General features: G+C 37.5%; 1 protein-coding gene across 8 annotated transcripts in view; it reads left to right on the top strand.

Moving 5' to 3' along the window:
• Window positions 1-19,301, top strand: part of Rbms3 (RNA binding motif single stranded interacting protein 3) — a 662,520-nt gene that overhangs the window by 137,078 nt on the left and 506,141 nt on the right. The window lies entirely within an intron of this gene.

Here is a 19,301-nt window from a genome sequence, read left to right as displayed (position 1 = left end):
TAGAGAAGAGTGAATAAGAATTCATATGGTGATAGTTAGAATAATTATGTGTGGTAAAGGATACATTTAGTTACAAGCTAAAAAGAAAGACTTGAGAATTATTAATCAAAAGAACTCCAAAAGAAACAGCAAAGTAGCACAAAGCAGAACCCAAATCAATTGATCTTCACTTAATCCCTTTTTCTTACCCAGTCATGAGTGGGCCAGCAATATACTATCAGACTATATTGGTTGAATTTATTTAGTGGCTATAGTATTAAGAGCACTCCAGGCAAATATAATAAAGAATAAAACTCCAGTCTCCAGTTGATCACATACATTCATAAGATGGATTATCCGTTGGAGACCATGGGTAGAGACTTTGAGCATATGTCCCCGATGCTTATCATAATGGGAGCAGATGAAAGTGAAAGAAGATGGATTTGGTTTAATAGAGTGAGGAAGGGCATTGCAACCTTTTGGACCAAATAAAATTGTGGCAGCACAAATGATTTTTCATATATTAAATTATATTTCCCCTTCAAAGAGATTGGTGACTTCTATTATGATTGCAAACATGGCTTGAAACACATTTAAATTACTCTTAAAACAATAAAACCAAATAGGAAACATAATGGGTAGTATCTAAAATGGAAAAAACAATCATTAATTATGTTTTCCACATCTATACCTTTTATCTAAGCATCCCTGTGGCTTGGATAAAGTTATAATAATTATAAAATTATTCATTTTAATTAATACAGTGCCCTCAAAAAGTCCTGGCCAGGTGCCCCTCACTTTCACGCAATAAATCTGGTCTTAATTAAAATAGTGTGTATCTTGTGACAAAGCGAACACGAAGGGAACCTTGAAGCGGAAGGAAAGGAAGTGGAGGGACGTCTTCAGTTAGGTGCACACAGGTTCCTGCTTATCCCCAGAAGGGCAGGAAAGTCCGCTGAGCCACCCTTCATTTTTTTTTTTTCCTGTAAATGTTGTCTTTGCTCAAAATTCTGACACCTTAGCATTGCCCCATTTAGAAGGAAAATGTGAATGTCATCTAAAGATTTAACAAGAAAGAAGAAACACCCATGATGAAAAAGCCAGAGGGAAAAAATAAGAGTGTGTGTGCTCAAGAGCTAAAGGGTTGTCCCTGCTAATCTCCCTGACTTTTAGCCTCCCCTGTTGGGAGCCTCCTTATGGTGTGCAGAAAGCTGAATAGTAAGGGCAGACTCAAGTGCCATCCGGGCTTGAGTGCAGAGTCCATTATATGCTGTGTCAGACAGTTTTGACAAATGCACCAACAAAATCAAACCTTTTATCAATTTAAAAGTAACCTTGTCACAGTCATCTGTCAAACTGTTCAGATACAACTAAAGGCAAACAAGTCATCATGCACTCGGGGTAACCAAGTAAATAAGAAAAATGTGACTGGGAATGTTTTTGAGTTCTTTCTTGCTGTGTCATTGAAGATTTAAAAGTTCCTTCTAATCAAACCCAAGGATATTTATTAGTAGTTTTCTTCTGCAAGTCAGACTCCAATTACATAGCTGTTTTTGAGGTGTTGTAAATCTGTGTGGTGGCATATGTGAGCAGGAAGTGAATCCAGAATCCTTGGAACCCTGTCTTGGCGTTTTTTAAATGAGAATGTCTTAAAGATCCAAACGTGTATTTGGGTTCCTGAGTCAGCACAGATCTGACACTTGATTACATGTGTTAATTCAGATTTCAACACTACATTATTTGCCAGTTATTTATTATAAACCAAACAAGTATTTGATTAGTAATTAATAAATAACTGTCATTAAGAATGCAATCATCACTATACATGTATTATTGCAATATTAATTATGTATTGCAGGCCATATGCTATGTTTTTATATCATTTAATATTCCAAAAGACCTATGAAGTGAGAATAATAATTTGTGAATAATAGTTGAGTAAACTGAGGCTCAAAGAGGTTGAGGAATTTGTTCAAGTTTTTGTAGCCCCCAGTATCCAAACTCTGGCTCCAATGTCAAAGTCTTTATTCATAACAATTAAAACATTCATAAAATAAGAACATAATTCATGGGTTCTCAAATATGAGACTGCTCATAAGAATCCTATAGGGAGTTTTAAGAAGCAGGAGGTCTGAACCTCATCTTTCAGGGATTCTTGTTTAACTAGTATGGGGTCAACCTGGGCATTAGAGGTGATAAAAGCCTGCTCAGATAATTCTAATATGAAACAAAGTTTTAGAACCCCTGAAGTTGAAGGTGCCCATGCTAATCAGAAAACATAATTTAATCCTCTATTTCAACTTACTTACTCTGACTTTCATAAGATCTGGCAATGTCATAGGATCTACCATTTTGCTTTCAATTAACCGGAAGATTTAAAAATACATTTTATTGACAATTTGGGGGGATGCATTTGATTTTTTGATCACAAAACTAAATTTTCTCATTAGGAACTTGGGAAAATCAACTCCACGAATAGGTCCCTCTGAGTGATTTAAGTGGTATGCTTGAGAGAATCTCATTCCCCTTCATCACATAATTTTCATAAATCTTTCTTCAACACTGTAGATTTTTCAATAATGTTTGTATTTAATTAATGATTTGGCAGGAAACTTTCTGTTTTGATTCATGTTGCTTAATTTCTATATACATTTACATTTCTCTTACTGGTCATAGTCTGGTGAACAAAAGTGAATCTTCAAGAACAATCCACATCTTCCAGCATTTGGGGCATTCTAGAGATTATTATTTAATTTTTGACCATTCATTCATTATTTCATTATTTTGATGAGAATGTTCTGTGGAATGCATATATGTCTCTCATACACCAAGGCACATTATAATGAAAATACCTAACATACAATTTCAAGGAGGTATCAGGCAGATGACATTCAAAATGAAGAACATTAGAGACACATGTAAGACCTTGTAGAAAACCTGAAGTTGGAAATGAGCTTGGTGTAGTATAGGAACATGAAGAACGTTAGGTGTTCTTGTATGAAGAATTGATTTTAGAGGCGCATACAGGAGAAACAAGGAAATACTCAAAGAGGCCATTGTGGAAGTCCAGAAATGAGGTGGGATGGCTTGGAGTAGGATCACAATGGTGGAGGGAGTTAAGTGTATCTGATTAATGATTTATTTTGCAAACAGTTTTGAGAGAATTCACTGATGAGTTCAACAGGAGAGGAGGATTAAGGGAAAGGGCAATAAGGGATTACTCTTCAAAATTTGGTCTGAGCAACAAACAAGGGAGACTATGGAACCATTTAATAAAATGAGGTGGATTGCATAAGGAACAATTTTGAAGGAAAGAAATCAAGAGTTTTCCTCAGTCTAGTTATTTTGAGACTCTATTAGACATCTAAAATATTTTCCTTTGCATCCAATGAATTTAGGGGTTACAAAATAAGAGAATGTTGACAAAAAGCACATAAGACATATATGACTACAGTTTTCAATATAAAGGTCAGAGTAAAAGATATAGAATGGGAGTTATATGAATTATGAATGGCTTTTAAACCTGTCATATCAATGAGATCATATTATGGTACCTAAGATGCACTAGACACTGTTTTCCATGTGAGTACTTGGTATGCATGTGTTCATTCGTTTTCATTTCCCCATGCTAATTTCCACATTATTATTGAGAAACCAGTAACACAAAGAAGTTGAGTGACTTTCCCAAGGCCAAACTGCTGGCAATTGTCAAGTCCAAGGTTAAGTTAGAGAGTTTAATGACTGTGTTGAATACTATAGAGGAATCAAGAAATAGGCCAAAAGAAGAGTTACTTGGAAACATCAAGGCCATTGACCAACTTCATCAGGAAAGTTTTGCAGAGACAGAAACTGAAGACCATTGTAGGAAATATTTCTGAGTGTACACCTGACAGTTCTTTCAAGTGGAAATGCTCATTTCCCCTTTGTGCCACAACTATACCTAAATAGTCACCTTTGGTGCCATTTCCCCCAGTCTTTCTGATTTACTCTATCCCCCTCTTTCCTTCCTCTCTTTCTCTGGAGCTATGTTTTTTTCTCCCTCCTTTTTTCTGTTCATCCTGTCTCCCCATCAATTTCTTCTTTCCTACCTGAAGACTTTTGAGGACAATAGATCGGTCTTGTTCATTTTGTATCTCTTGTTCCTACTATGTTACCAAATTCTTAAGTGACAAATGACAAATATATGATAACTGAATAAAGCTCATATTCATCAGTTATATAACAATAATTTTATTGGGCATATAAAACTTGTTCCAGTGTAGACTTCGACTTAATAGTAGGAAATATAGTTAGTAATAGCATTTTATCTTGGATACTACATCCAATATAATTCCTCTGGAGTGAAAGAAGAAAGGTTTTGAATATGACTCTCTTATATTGTGCAGATCTCAAATGGAGTTAGGGAGGGCAACACCAGGATAACTTGAGCCACACATATTAAGGGAACCAAGTAAGGATCAATACCTCTTACTCACTACAGCTGCTGAGACAAGAAATAACCATTTATTCTTTCCTGAGCCATCAGGTTTCAGCTGTCAAACAGATCACAGTGTTCCACTGACTCTGCTAATTCCATAACTAAGGCAAAGTAATTTGGTCTCATTGAATGTTTGGTGGGAAAAAAATAATTCTTTTTTTTTTTTTTCTTCCTCTGCAGTTTGCCTGCAGAACTCTCTTTGCAACCAATGACTTTGGGGAGCACAAAATAAGAGAATGGTTTTGAGAAAACATACAAAGCATATCTGTATATTTGCCATATTAAAGCAATAACCTTTTATCTGAAAATTGGCAGTAGTATGATCTATATATACTGTTTAGTCATATGACTGAGATTAAGCTCTAAGTACAAATTATTCTTTAAAGGAAAACTAAAATTCTTCTTTTCTGTTATCATATTCATTACATCTCTAACACCAGTAGCCTTTGAGAAATGAGAACTTTATTTACATAATAAATATGTCTGTATTATTTTAGCAAGTAGATTTAAGTTTTTAAATCAGTATTACTAAGGAATAAAATTAAATACACTCATTTTAAGTGTAGGATCTGATATGTTTTGGCAAACATACTTCTATGGAGCCTCCCAAAAAATCCAGATCTGAAACCTTCCCCCCATCCGTAAGTTTTAAAAAAATATAACCATATGCTAGGAAGTTCACAGTTTAACATCATCCTACTAACAAAACAAAGAGGCAGCTTGATACATGAGGGTAGCATGTAATACTGAGTCAGTTGTGAGCTCTAATTACCTATTTTCCAGCAGTGGAGCCTTGACCAAGTCATCTAGACCTCATGAGCCTCACTGTGCCTGGTACATATTAAGCGTCTAATAAATGCCAGTTGAAGTTATTCACTTGTGCAATGGAAACAATCTTTATAGCAATTCATATTTTTACATAGTAGAATTAAGTAAAATTCACCTGCAATTTTAAGGGTTCTGTTTTCAAACAAAACACATCGTGTGGTTTTTATATCATTCTGTCTTAATGACTGAGGTTGTATACATATGGAAACTGTGGATCCTTGTATTGTTTTGTAGTAGCTTACATCATCACTGTTGTCCATTGTATAGTGCTGTGTTTTATACCATGAGCATTTACAATAACAGGATAAATACATAAAATTTAGGCTGCATTTAAAATACAAAAATTAATTCAGTTGGTGTACACCTGTAAATCCCAGCCTTAGTAACTTAGTGAGACCATCTCAAAAAACAAAAAGGGCTGGGCATGGTGGCCCACTCCTGTAATTCCAACAGCTTGGGAGGCTGAGGCATGAGGATCATGATTTCAAAGCCAGCCTCAGCAGACGGTAAGCACTAAGCAACTCAATGATACCCTGTCTCTAACAAAATACAAAATAGTGCTGGGGATGTGATTCAGTGGTTGAGTGCCCCTGAGTTCAATCCCTGGTACCCGCATCAAGAAGAAAAAAAAAAAAAGGACTTTAGTTCAGTGGTAAAGTGCCCCTGTTTCAATTTCCAGTTCCTAATAACAATAATAATAAAAAATTGGGGCAAGAATTTAAAAACAGGACTGTGGTGCATAAATATATCATAATAAAATACTTTAAAAAGTAAAATGTAAGTTTTTGAACTAAAGAGATGGCAAGCATTTCTGCTCTTCAGTATAATGAGGTGGTTTAAAATACATTTGGCAATTTTAGTCAATATGTGTATGTATCAGTGGTATTCTGGTATGACTTATATTTTATTCCTGAGTCAACAGGTTGAGTTTAATGTCAGGTTGAATCACTTATTTTTAAAGAGTTATCTCTTTTTCTTGTACGTTTATTAGACACCAGTATTTCTTTAAATATGTTAAATTTAGAATCAGGGAGATAGGTGCCTAAATAGTACCAATTATTACAATATTAATCTATAAGGATATAAATCCAGATGCCTGTCAAACATGGTTCGGGTTGACTTCTTCCTGAGAAGTTACAGAGAGCCTATTACTTCCATTCTATGTACAGTTATCCTTGTTGTATGTTCATTAGAAGGATCATTCTCATGCCAAAATGCCTGGGTTCAGTTCTTAAAACTATTTTTCATCAACTGTGTGTCCTTGGACAATTGATACAACTTCTCTGTTCCTAAGCATTGCTTTCTATAAAATCTGTATAGTAATGGCACCTCCCTTTTTTTGAGTTAAAAGAATGGAATGGATTACATTCTGCTACCATGTGTAACTAATTAGAACTAATTTGAAAAGAATGGAATGAATTAATATACAGAAAACACTTAAATATGGTCTGTCAGGGAGTGAGTACTCAAAGAGTTATTTGGTTATTTTGTTCAAATGATTTCTTGCTATGTACTAAAATCAGGCATTGCAACATACTATTCAAAGTAGTTTCCAACTCTGGTGTTGTGAGATTCTTTAATTCTAGATTCTGTGTGTATAATCACAATTACCTTTCTTACTCAAGGCACAGACCTCTGTTTTTGATCTACAGACTTCTATATATGAGTTTCAAGGCATGAGCCTCACATTAGTTTGTTACTTTCAAGATTTGAACCTTGCTGATTCTTGCACAGGAATCCTGGGAAGGCAACCAAGTTCAAGATAAGGAACGGACCTGTTTCTCATGCATGTTTCAACATCACAGGGCAAGCCAGAGACAAAATCTATAGATGACCAAGTGTCTCAATCCCGAACAAGGGTGTAGTCGAGGTGAACTGGCTGATCACTATCATCACCCATGTGGACTTTGGATATTAGGTGTCCTTAGGACACATTCACAACCACAAACCGGAAAAAGACTGTAAGCAATTCAAGTAAGAATTAGAAAAGAGGTTCCTGGAGAATTCTGAACAACTCCCTGATTTCAAAATTTAAGAGGAGTCATCCTGCACTAATATTGAGTGACAGCTCTGAGGAAGGACAGGAGGCGCATTTCCAGAGAACACTTTCAGGTCAGGACCATTTCGTCTGAGCAGAAAGTGATTTTCAGTGGGCCGTTAAATAAACAGTCTGCTCTGGGTTCTCTACCTCTCTACGTGACTCTCTTTTTCTAACTCTAAAGCAAAAGGGTAGGATTTATGAGGTTACAACTTCACACCAATTCTGTGCAAGATTAATGCATTTGTAGTCAGTCCATGTTTGGATTTCAAGGAAAAGGACAATTATAGTGAGATCTGACATTTCAGTGAATGCTTTGTAGCAGGTATTGTTACAGGCACTTTACGGGTAGAATGATCCACTCTTTCTGGTATGCGCAGACTGTACCGGTATTAGTATGAAAGTTTTATATCCTGGACAAATTTCAATCTCAGACAAACCAGACTCTATTTTAAAAAGTATGTAATTATAAAAGTCCCTCCATTTTCAACCAGGTTCCATTATTCTCTCTTGAAACCAAGGGAACCTGGGTACCTCAAGAGGTGAAGTAATTTTCTGAAGTCATCAAAGCTACATTTCCTCAAGGTGGCTGATCCAGGACTCCAACCCAGGCATTTGATCCTTTTCTCTTGGTCTCTACCTGGGTTTAACTATTGGAATAAACAAATTGTTAAGCCAGACTTCTCACCAGAACTCATTCAATAACTCAGGTAATACAATCCCCGCAGATAAAGGGAGAGGAGGAAAATTCTTTCCACACCATCTGTTGGTGACACCAAACTATGATGCATACTCGAGTCTCAGAAATGCCTGCCAGTGGCCACAAAGGAATGCATTTCTTTGCCTTGAGAAAATTAATGAATTACTTGCAATATTCTGGCCAAACAACATACCTATAACTTGCAGATGGTATAATACCTTGCATAATAACTACTTGAGATAAGTATTGAATGTCTAGTTTGGAGAAAAAAATACTTCATCAAAATGCGTTTTGTTTGTGTTAATGTACTTTCTTCTTTTTTTACAAGAGAGCATGTAACGGTATTTCAACAAATTATGATAAAATATCTGCAAATATGAAATCATGTTTCAAATGGAAGTTTCCATTTCCTAGTTATCAATGTGATTTAGATGCCCTTTGATACAGTTTTATTATTTCTATCACTCACTGCCGGCATAAACCACCAAATGTTCTGTGTAGGGCAATATAATAATTCTCAGGCTTTGGAATTTGGAAAAGCTGTAAAATAACAAAAGGGAGGTCAACATGGTATTGTCAACTTTTAACTTTATTAAACAATGCTATAAAATAAAATATCTACTATTTACTATTTACTAGCCCTTAGACTGGAGAGCATAAATTTACTCTCACTAGGACACTATTCTTTTAAAGATTATTTTTAACAACAAATAGCCATCATAGGAGCCATCCTGTTAGTGTCACAGACTGGAAAATTCAACTATCTCCCAACCTATTTTAGAAGTATAGGGATTATTCCTCCTGGTTCAATCTCCAGTGTCAGAAAAAAGAAAAAAAGGCGGAGCTTATGTTGCAAAGAAATTTTGGTTACACGTTTGCCTCCAAAGCACTGGTTTTATTCCATAGTGTAATTATGAGATGCTTTGTTCAATGCAACATTACATGGGACTTGGTTTTCCAGTTTCTCCAGAAGATTTTTTTTTTAAAGCACACTCATTGTAGAATTTCACTTTCATATCTAATGTGCTGACAGATATGGGAGCAGCATATTTCATGCTATTTCACTCAATTGAGAGTTTCAAGGCAAAATGAGGGAAGCTGAGGAACCACAGCCCCCAAACTAGAGCCAAGAAGGAAATAAGCCATGACAGGCCTCACATCTGTCTGGTGTTCCCAGGCACCTCTTGGCACAGAGGTGCTTACCCCACCTGGTGCTCCCATCTGGTCAGCACAAGGCACTTGGGAACACACTAGAAAGGCAGATATTGCATCTGGGTTGACCACTAGTGCAACCATTATAGGGCTCTGTGACCTAAAAAGTCCCTTTACCTGCTTAAGCCTCACCTATCCCAGCGATTTTATGACCTTCCACACTTCTTCTGTTACCCACTACACAACTGTTAGACTTCCAATTCTCTGAAATCCCTGCTTTCTGCTATCGTGCAGTGTGCTCTAACGTATTAATCGGTCTTACTCAGATTTATCTTCTCAAGCATGACATTAAATTTTACCTGGATTTTAATGATAGTGCTTTCACTTAAATTCAAAGTCCTGCTGTTGCTTTTGGGCACAGAACTGTTGAGCGTTGTTGCTAATTGTTAAAACAATGACATTACTGTGGGCATATTATTCACCCTTTGTTCCTGAGAGCCTTGTTCATAGAAGTAACTTTGGAACCTGATGAAAGGAACATGCTCTGAGCCTCGATTGCAGTTTCAAGTAGAAAACAAACAAAGCAAAAATCAAATTTACAAGGGAATAAGGAAAGCATTTATTTAATCCAAAAATAGTAGGGCAGTTTGGAAAGCTGTGATTAATTTTCCCAAACAAGTACTATGACCTGTACCTGGCTCACTGTCTGTCTATCCCTGACTCTCTCACACACACACGTACACAGTGTCTATTTGCTTGTGAGCAGTTCTATAGTTGGGGACTGTACTTTCCCTGAAGGCAGGGGGGAAGTCTTCTTGACTATTGGGTCCCCATCATTTCACTCAGAGTCTGCTCATGTCAGAAGTCCAGTAATAATTCATGAAGAAAGGTATCTGATATTTGGAATAAATCCTGCAAATGTTTCTTACATTTAAAACCTTTAGCTTTCTCCCCATACAACAGAGTGCAAAGAAGTAGCCTTCTATAGAACACAAACTTTGCAGAATAACCAAATCATGTCATTGCTCCTTTGGGTGTTAAAATTATAAGAACACCTTTTATGCTATGGGGTGTAACTTAAGAACAGACCGATCACCACTGAGAAGTCCAAATTTGAGAGTCTTTATTAAGCCGGCCAGCTGACTGTCTCACACAATGCCCCCAAAAGTGGCTATTGGGAAAACAGCCCCGACCACAGGGTTGTAGGGGTTCTTATACCAAAAATCACATTAATCCTAAGTGTCTGTTGCTATGATTCGAAATTACACATTAACATCATCATCGACAGAGGGGGAAGTGGGTCAAAATGACCCTTACCTAGGTACAAACTAAAGAATGGTTACTAACATCCACACAATCACTGTTTACATGGTACATTGTTTAGGAGCAATGGGAATCAAAAGAGAGCAATTCTTTACTACATAGGAATTGCCATTGTATATTATTAAACATGTCACACCAAGTAACTGATGATGGGTACAGAGGTGGGATGTTCCCATGGGAGAAGCTTATTTCCTACATAACATGGAGTCTCAGAGCAAAATGGAGTCTGTTTAGTCATTTCCCTTAGAGTCTGGCCTATAACATTGTCATGGAGCCAGATCTGTCAGTCCATCACAATTATAACTTGATGATTCTAAGCCAGATAGTTTGAAAGGCATAGAGGATAGGGAAGAAGGTAAAACAAGGAAGAAATTGTTATAGGAATTTGAAGAGATCCTTGCAGAAATCATAACTAGCTCCCCTTTCTGGGGTTTCTTAAATTAAGACAGAGGGGCTAGGATGCAGTTCAGTCATAGAGGACTTGTCTAGTATGCATGGGGTCCTGTGTTCCATCCTCACTATCACACACACACACACACACACACACACAAATATACACAAAGATTGTCATGTTGAAATTTCAGTACTTTAGGAAAAAGTAAATAGACAAAAGGACACTACATCATCATTAAAGTCTCTCCCCAATGCAAAGTTAAACAGCATTCAGAATTACCTTTAATAGCTTCAACCTTCTGCTTGTGAGGGATTTTTGGTTTATGTTTTCTCTGGGTATTAGGTTAGATCAGGACCCCTCACTGTGGGAGGGCAGAAGGTATGGCAGGTGTGCACAAAACCCCTGGAAGAAAGGGTGCTAACGTTTTCTTTTCTTTCCACCCCCCCCCCTTGGATGGGAACTGATTGGCAGAGTGCCTGTTTACTCCTACCTGCATTGCCTTATCTGAGATGGGCTAATACAGACACCTGGCTGTTAACTTTACCAGCCAGCATCAACAGTAAATAAGCAACTAATTTTGAAGACAGTCTCTCCCGGAAACTCTGTAAACACACTCCATTCGCACAGCTACAGTATATCCCATGTAAATTTTGTGGACAAATAACTGTGTAACTCAAATTAAACACAAGGGCACAATTTTGCTAATTTCCTTTGTTTATCAAAAGGAGTGTTGTGAGGGACATTTGGGTCAAACAGAGAAACTGGGCTAAGAGTCTTTTAGAGCAGATGTTTTCTGATTCCAGATGTGTTCCTTATATTTGCTGAATGTCAAGGTGTCCATTCTAGGCCTGACATTAGATGCAGGGATTTTCCTCTGTAAAGAACTCAGCCTAGTTCCCTTATAGGAAGTGTTTCTCCTAGTTGGGTCTCAACTTCCCTGCCTCTCTATTGTACTGCTATTCTCCAACCATCCTCAGGGTTGTGTGGGCCAGTTTTAAACAAGGTATAGGTAATGCTTTTTTTGCAACCTGTGCCAATGGAAATATGAGGAGATTAGCCAGTGGCTCATTAGCTGTCTCCTATTTTGAAAACCCTTCATGTTACTCTGTGAACATTCTCATATATTTTACTCTGTGATCTAGGGGAAAAAAAACAACAATGCTTATAAAACATATATGCATGAAACACCAGATTTCTTGAAATAGCTGGGAAAAGAGAGCTTCAGTACTCCAAATGCCAACATGAGGAACCCATTGCTTTATTCTGAAAGCTTAGATGTCCATGAGTCAGTATTACTAACACAGTGAATGAGTTGCTATCAATCATTTTTCAGTGTATTGCATGCAAAGAATTAAACCCAGGATTTAAACAGAAGAAAATGAAGTAAAGCTAGGTTCTCGACTAGGGGTCTAAGGAGTCAGTAAAATTCTATGCACAATTTTGAAAATATGTTAGTACATTTTTCTGGGTTAAGTTTACATAGCCTGAAAATGTTTTAAAAATTGGCATAAATTTGAGTGAGTTCTAGATATACAGCAACCAAATACATGTAATCTTGTTCTTAATTTGTTTATAAATCAGAAAAAATCTGCATATTCATAAAGTTTTCACTAAAAATTCTTTGAATCACCATAGTTTTCCTTGCTTGTAAGATGGACACCTCAGGGACAAGGGACATCAAATTTAGCTAATCTCAATTGTTTTACTTTAAACCCATTTTTGGAAGACATGTTTTAATATGCGACTTTTGCTTTTCAGCCATCTTCTCTGCAACATTTTTATTCCACTCGGGCAAAACAGCCTCAGACTTAAGGCTTCCATGGGAAGTAGATATCACTGGACTGAATTCTAGACAGTGAAGTGTTCTGTATCTCTGATTTGGCATAACCTGGCGAAAATTGTTCAACTGCAGCATTTCAGACATGGTGCCAACCTAATGGCTAGATGCCAAGATAGCTATTTGGCAACCAAAGACCAGACAAGCAGCTGGTTATTGCAGCGAATCTGAACAGCGTGCTTCAGGCCATGTCTCTGGTGCCAGATCCTCCAACCCAGTTAGCAACTGAACCCTTGAGGCTTTTTCTGGCACTGTTCCTTTCCCACCTCGTGGTGGGCTTTGCGTTGGCAAGAGTGGTCTCTAATAGGTTGTCCTGCCTAGGTCCTGAGCTCGTGGTGTCTGGCTGGAGCAGGATGCTTATAGACCACCTAAGGCTGAGAGAGTACTTGGCAGCTGCAATGGACTCTGTAGGGCACTGGCCAGAGCATGATTTCACTAGAGGCTGGCTGGAAGAGGGCAGAATCAATACGAGCTGCTGGCATTCCACTCCACCAGGGGCGAAGGAGTGACGGCCTGCTGGCATCTGCCTTTGGCCCTGTTGGCATCTGTTTTGCGCTGTTCTTTGTGAAAAGTGCTGAGACTGAGGGGCCTGGTGAGCAAACTTGTCAAGAGGAAATGTGCAAGAGGAGGTGAGGGAAGAGAAACTGGCTCTCGAGATGTAGCCATAATCCATGATTTTAATGACATTAACAATGGGCAAGCAGGGTCTTACTAAATTTTCTCTGTGTTTCAGAAGTGGAAAAGAACTCCCTCCCTGGGCATTTTAACTCCCTATTTCTGCCAGAACTTCTGGACCTTGAGAACAGTTTGATGTTAGGCTTTTGGAAGGGAGAAAGCACAGCTTTTTAGGAGGCCTGAACTCCCTGTAGGTTCCTCTCCTGGGGTCTGGCACCATCTGCAAATTTGCTGCAGCTGCTGATGAATTTAAACTGGGTTAGCAGGAGTTGGGCACAATGTTTTTGGAAAGCACTCATCCCTCTTCTTTTGTTGGGGTGGGAGTGAGGAGAAGGGGCTCTGGCAAGATTGTTTTCCCACTGTTCTCTAACAGATACCACAAAATAGTTTTCAGCATTATGCCCTCCAAGTTGATTCCCTGGAACTTAGAGAGCTATTCAGAAGGGCAGAAAATGAAGTCTGACAATTTGAACATAGCCATCGGGTAATTCTCAGCATCTTTCAAAGGATGCCTGTAATTTCTACCGGGTAAAGTTGAAGTGTACTACAATGGTGGATCTATTAAAAATATTGGCACGGAGGAACAAGAACCCTATTGTCTTCAGTCGCTGGGCTTCCCGCCTCACCACACAGGACGAGCACCAACAGGATGCGTTCTATGAAACGTGCCTTTGATTCCTAATATGTGATCACTTTCCGGAACCAACCATATGAATAGTGTGCCTATCACTTAATATAGATGAAGTAAATAGAATGGGAATATAGTTTCAGTACTATGCTGCAATTGAGCAATTTTTTTCCCTCTTCTTTTGATGTTCATTTGCCTATTGGGTCATTTATCTAAGAAACTTATTGTAACGCACCACGTACAACAACCCTCAGGTCCATATGAATCCCAGACAAAGTAAACTCACATACAGGTAAAAATCTGCTGGCAGTTCAACTGATCAATATTTCACTCAAAAATAACTTCACAATATTAGACCTGAGATATTTTCTTTTGCAGTGATGCATTTCACTTGTCAAAATCACACATTGGAAGTTGGCGTTTTCATTCCCGAAGTCATGGTTGGATCATTTGTGTTTGAGCCTCCGTGTACACCATACCCTTCCCTATCCATCTGCTGAGCACCCACTCATACCTAAGAAATAACTCAAATGTGTTGCATAAAATCTTCCACGTTCTTTCTTCAATTTTGGCAGAATCATTTGACATAACATGTATCTGTGTTCCCATTTCACTTTACCCATAGCTTAATGATCACACCTTCTGTTCTAGTTCCTTTTTACCTCTTCATCTGTTTTGCTCGATGGTGGGCACTCTGGAAACAAGAATTACTGTCTTGTTCGTGGTTGTGTACATCATAACTTCAGTGCAACTCAGTTGTATAGTGAAATCATATTCACACCACTTACAGCCAGAAGTTCTTTAGTTTCCAATACAGAGGTACAGTTGCTTCTTGTTATTCATGGAAGTTATTTTTACAAAGTCACCGTGAACACTGCATTAGCAAATGTGGTACCAGAGTTCCCATGAGAAACACAGCATTAGGATCCCACAAGCTTCTGGTCACAGTTGCATCATGCGCTCAGTGAATAACTTTGCTTCATGTATGTTTCTGTTTAAGACACCTGTTTAATATATATTGTTGATGCATTAACAGTGAACTCCTGACCAATAGCACTATAATTCATGTCTGAACGAGGGTTATCTCACACACTTATTTTCTCTGAAAGGCATATTGTTGTCTTTTCGTCCTTAAGAGCACTACAGAGCATGTCAGCACTACAGTTGGAGTCGGTTTTAAAAAGCAAAATCACACACGCACTTTTACAAAAGCATGAAAATGAGAAAAACGTGGTATCAAATAGGCCCCCCAAAGGACACTTGTTTACAGTATGAGAACTGAAGTAAGAAGGCAAATCATTGCCTGTTCTACCTCATCTGGGAATGGTCATGTCATGCCAGTCAAACTTCTAACCACAGTGCATGTATCTGCAAATGACTGCAAGCTGGGAGTACTGATTTTGGAGTTGCAAATTAAGTTTGGCAAGTAGGCAAATAAGCAAATACAGAATCGATGAATACTGAGAACCAACTGTATTATGTGTCTCTAATATCTGAAATGATAGTCACCATCTCCTTTAATTCAAATTAGACTTTTGGTGGTGTAAAATAAGAAAACTTGGTTTCTGTAGAGTGCTATAGAACTAGTGATTAAGACTTTCATTTGAAGTTGATTTTATTTTAAAAATTATGTCATTTCCAAAGAATTCCTAATTTATCTTTACTGTTTAATTCAGAAAAGGGAGACAATTAAAAACAGGTGTTTTCCAGAAGATATTCCTTTCCCTCTAAAGTTGTTCTATTATAGAAGTGAACGTAATATTATACTACAAAGAACCAAAAGCATAAAGGCACATCCTGAGCACAAATATCTACACAATGGATTTGCAGGAGCAGCAATGAGCTTGACTCAGAATAGAATATTGATATGCATGTATTATTGATGATAATTCACTCTGGGGAACTTTCCTCTGCAATTTATCCAATCCTCTATGTACCACTGGATATATTATATGCATCTTTTTATTCATCCTATGTGGGATTATGAAGAATACCAGAAAAATGCATTCATTAAGGCTCATAGCAAAGTAATGACCATTTTCACAGTAATAGATTTTTTCTAATAGGGAAAAATGTGTATTATACTTTGAAGATATCATTCAAATATGTGTGCATACATAAGTATTTAAGGAAGCTCAACAAAATGAAACTCTCTTGCCTTTGAATAAATGTGTTCAATTAAAGAATTGAGTGTTTGTGTGTGAAGAGGATTTGAGAAATACATGGAAAGGCCTAAGTCCTGACAGTACAGGGGAGAAGGATGCAGAACTAAGAGATTTTAAAAGCATATACATTACTTTCACACACAGGTGATGTTCATAAAATACTCTGATGAAGATTTAATCAGAGTATGACTACCTTTTGAGATGACTCTTGCTGGAGAGGTCCTATTTTGAAGAGGCACAGGGAACAGCATGAACAGTATAAGGAGGGGGACCACACTGGACATGCTCAGGTTGCACCTGAGCCCAGGTAGAGTGGTGTGTGTGGAGCACAGGGGACAAGTTGGCAGAGTTAGGTTTCCTCGCTCAAGCCAATAATCTGGCAGGCATCTTTGGCTTACCTCCACCTCTGCAGGCTATCAGTTGCCAAGTCAATCTCTTGGGTTTGCCCTGAGTTTGTTTATCCTTTACTCTGCAACTCCCTGCATACAGGTTTCTGCTCTCTCCTATTGCAAAGGTCTCTTGACTATTTTCCTTGCCTCTAACATTGCAAGGCCCTTCCATGTGTTTTTCATAATGCAACTTAGAATGAATGTCCCATCATGTCAAACATGTAATGTCACTTCTAAGTCTAGAGACCTTCAAGGATCCCACAATCCTATAGGTTATAAACACCACTCAAAATCAAGTAGGATCCCTGCTTCCTTCTCCAACCTCACTTCTTACCATTTCTAACATTGTCCTTTCTATATCAACAATAAGAAAATCACCAACTCACCTCAAGTCTCTGTGATTCTCATGTTCTCTCTTTCTCTCTCTCTCTCTCTTTTTTTCCTTTGGTACTAGAAATTAAATCCAGGGGTGCTTTATCACTGAGTTACATTCTCAGTCCTTTTTATTTATTTAGTTTTTTTTACTTTGAGACAAAGTCTTACTGAGTTTCTGAGAGTCTCACTAAATTGCCCAGGCTGACCTCAAACTCACAATCCTCCTGCCTCAGCCTCCTGGGTTACTGGGGGTACAGGCATGTACCACATTCAGCTCAGTTGTCTTTGACCTTCAGGTCTTTGTACTGTTTGTCTCTTTGCCCAGAATACCCTACCTTCTCTACCACCTTCTACTTAGGTAACCCATACTCGCCTGTTCAGGTGTCAATGTTCATGCCATTTCCTCTAGGAACCCTTCCTACTTCCTCCCAAATTAGATCAGAGAGCATTCCAAATTTCTCACAAAGGATCCTATACTTAGACCACACAGAGTTAACCCACAGTTCGTTGTTACTGCATCTTTATACCGCTGGTCTCCCCTCCAAGAAGACTGCTTATTGTACATAATGTCTGTTATTTACCATTATGTATTTTTCATTACAACAGAAATAGCACAATGACTTGTATACAAGCTACTGAATAGTTTTGGTGAAAGGATAATACTAAAAATAGATCACTGGAGATAAACATTTTTTCTGTTACATTATATTACATTTCTATACACATAGGGCTCATGGTGACTCATGGTCAATTATTTAACTTAGAAAATAAAGGTACTAAAAATTTTGGAAGGACAAATAGAAGAAAAACAGTTTCGTTGTTGGTGGATATAAATACAAATATGCTAGTAAATAAATATAAGTGAAGCTAAATGCTCCAGTAATGGAAAAAATTACAGGACTAAATCAAAATAAAGGAATGTGTGTTATGAATATAGGTAAAATGCTATAACCCAAACTGGAGAAACAAGTTCTTCTAAAATTTAATTTTCTTTCATCTTTTAAAAAACTGTTTGTATTTGTGCATTGTAGTTATATATAAAATAATGGTAGGGTTCATTTTGACATATTCATAAAAGCATATAATATTTGCTCTAATTCAGTCTACAGTGCTTCACCTTTCCTTCTCCTGCTCCCTCCCCTTGTCCCCTTTCTCTACTCATTGGTCTTCCTTCTATTTATTTATTATTTTTAGATTTGCTACATTTTAGTTATACATAATCATGAGACTCATTGTGATATACTTATAAAAGCACATAGTATAATTTGGTTAATTTTGTTCTGCAGTTCTTCCCTTTCCCATCACTCCTGCCTCCTCCTTGATCCACCTTCTCCACTGTTCTCCCTTCTACTTTCATGAGATTCCCCTTTGTTTTATTCCTTGTTTCTTTCTAGCTTCTACATAAGAGAAAAAAAAAAAAAATTGACACTTGACTTTTTGAGCCTGACTTATTTCACTTATCATGATGTTCTCCAGTTCCATCCTTTTACCAGCAAACGGCATGATTTTATTCCTCTTTATGGCGGAGTAAAACTCCATTGTGCATATATTCCACATTTTCTTTATCCATTCATGGATTGACAGGTACTTGAGCTGGTTCCTTACCTTGGCTATTTATTATGAATGTTCTATAAACATTGGTATGCTTTTATCCTTATAATATGCTGATTTTCATTATTTTGGATAAATGCCCAAGGAGTGGCATAGCTAGGTCATATAGTGTTTCCATTCCTAGTCTTTCAAGGAATCTCCATAGTACTTTCCATAGCAATTTTTAAAATTGTTTTTTAAAAATATACACATTAATCATTGCAGATTGCCTATGTATTTTTATTATTTAGATGAAAAGTAGGATTAATATTAGCACCATACTCTTAGCTAAACATATCATATTATGTAACTTATATACATATAGGACTATGTCTACTTTTATTAAACTAAGCTAAGATTTTTCTCCACCCGAAATTGTCCTATTTTTGTCTGAATGTTAGGGAACCTGGGTGGAGAAGTGAACAGTGGAACAGCAATCTTGATCTGACTCTGCTATCTTCAGAAAGTTAACTCTTTGCAAAGTCGCTGCTGGCATAAGTTGATCCATAATTTGAAAGTTGTTTGTACCTACAGACAGGTGTGGTTTTAACACCCCATTATGTTCAGGACACTTTCCAAGGTCCAACACACATCAGTTTTTCTTCATTATCATTAGGAACTGAATCAACAAGGTTAGTTTGCTTGCTTTAAACTTCATCTCCTTTCCCATAGTATTACACAAAGTCCAATAACTAACAGTATCATGAAATACTAGTAGAGGTGTGGATACTTGCTGTCAGTAGTGTCCTCA

Source organism: Sciurus carolinensis, chromosome 17, assembly GCF_902686445.1.
Source record: "Sciurus carolinensis chromosome 17, mSciCar1.2, whole genome shotgun sequence".
Classification (NCBI taxonomy): domain Eukaryota; kingdom Metazoa; phylum Chordata; class Mammalia; order Rodentia; family Sciuridae; genus Sciurus; species Sciurus carolinensis.
The sequence above is the reverse complement of the archived record's forward strand: the minus strand, read 5'-3'. Positions and strand labels throughout refer to the sequence as shown.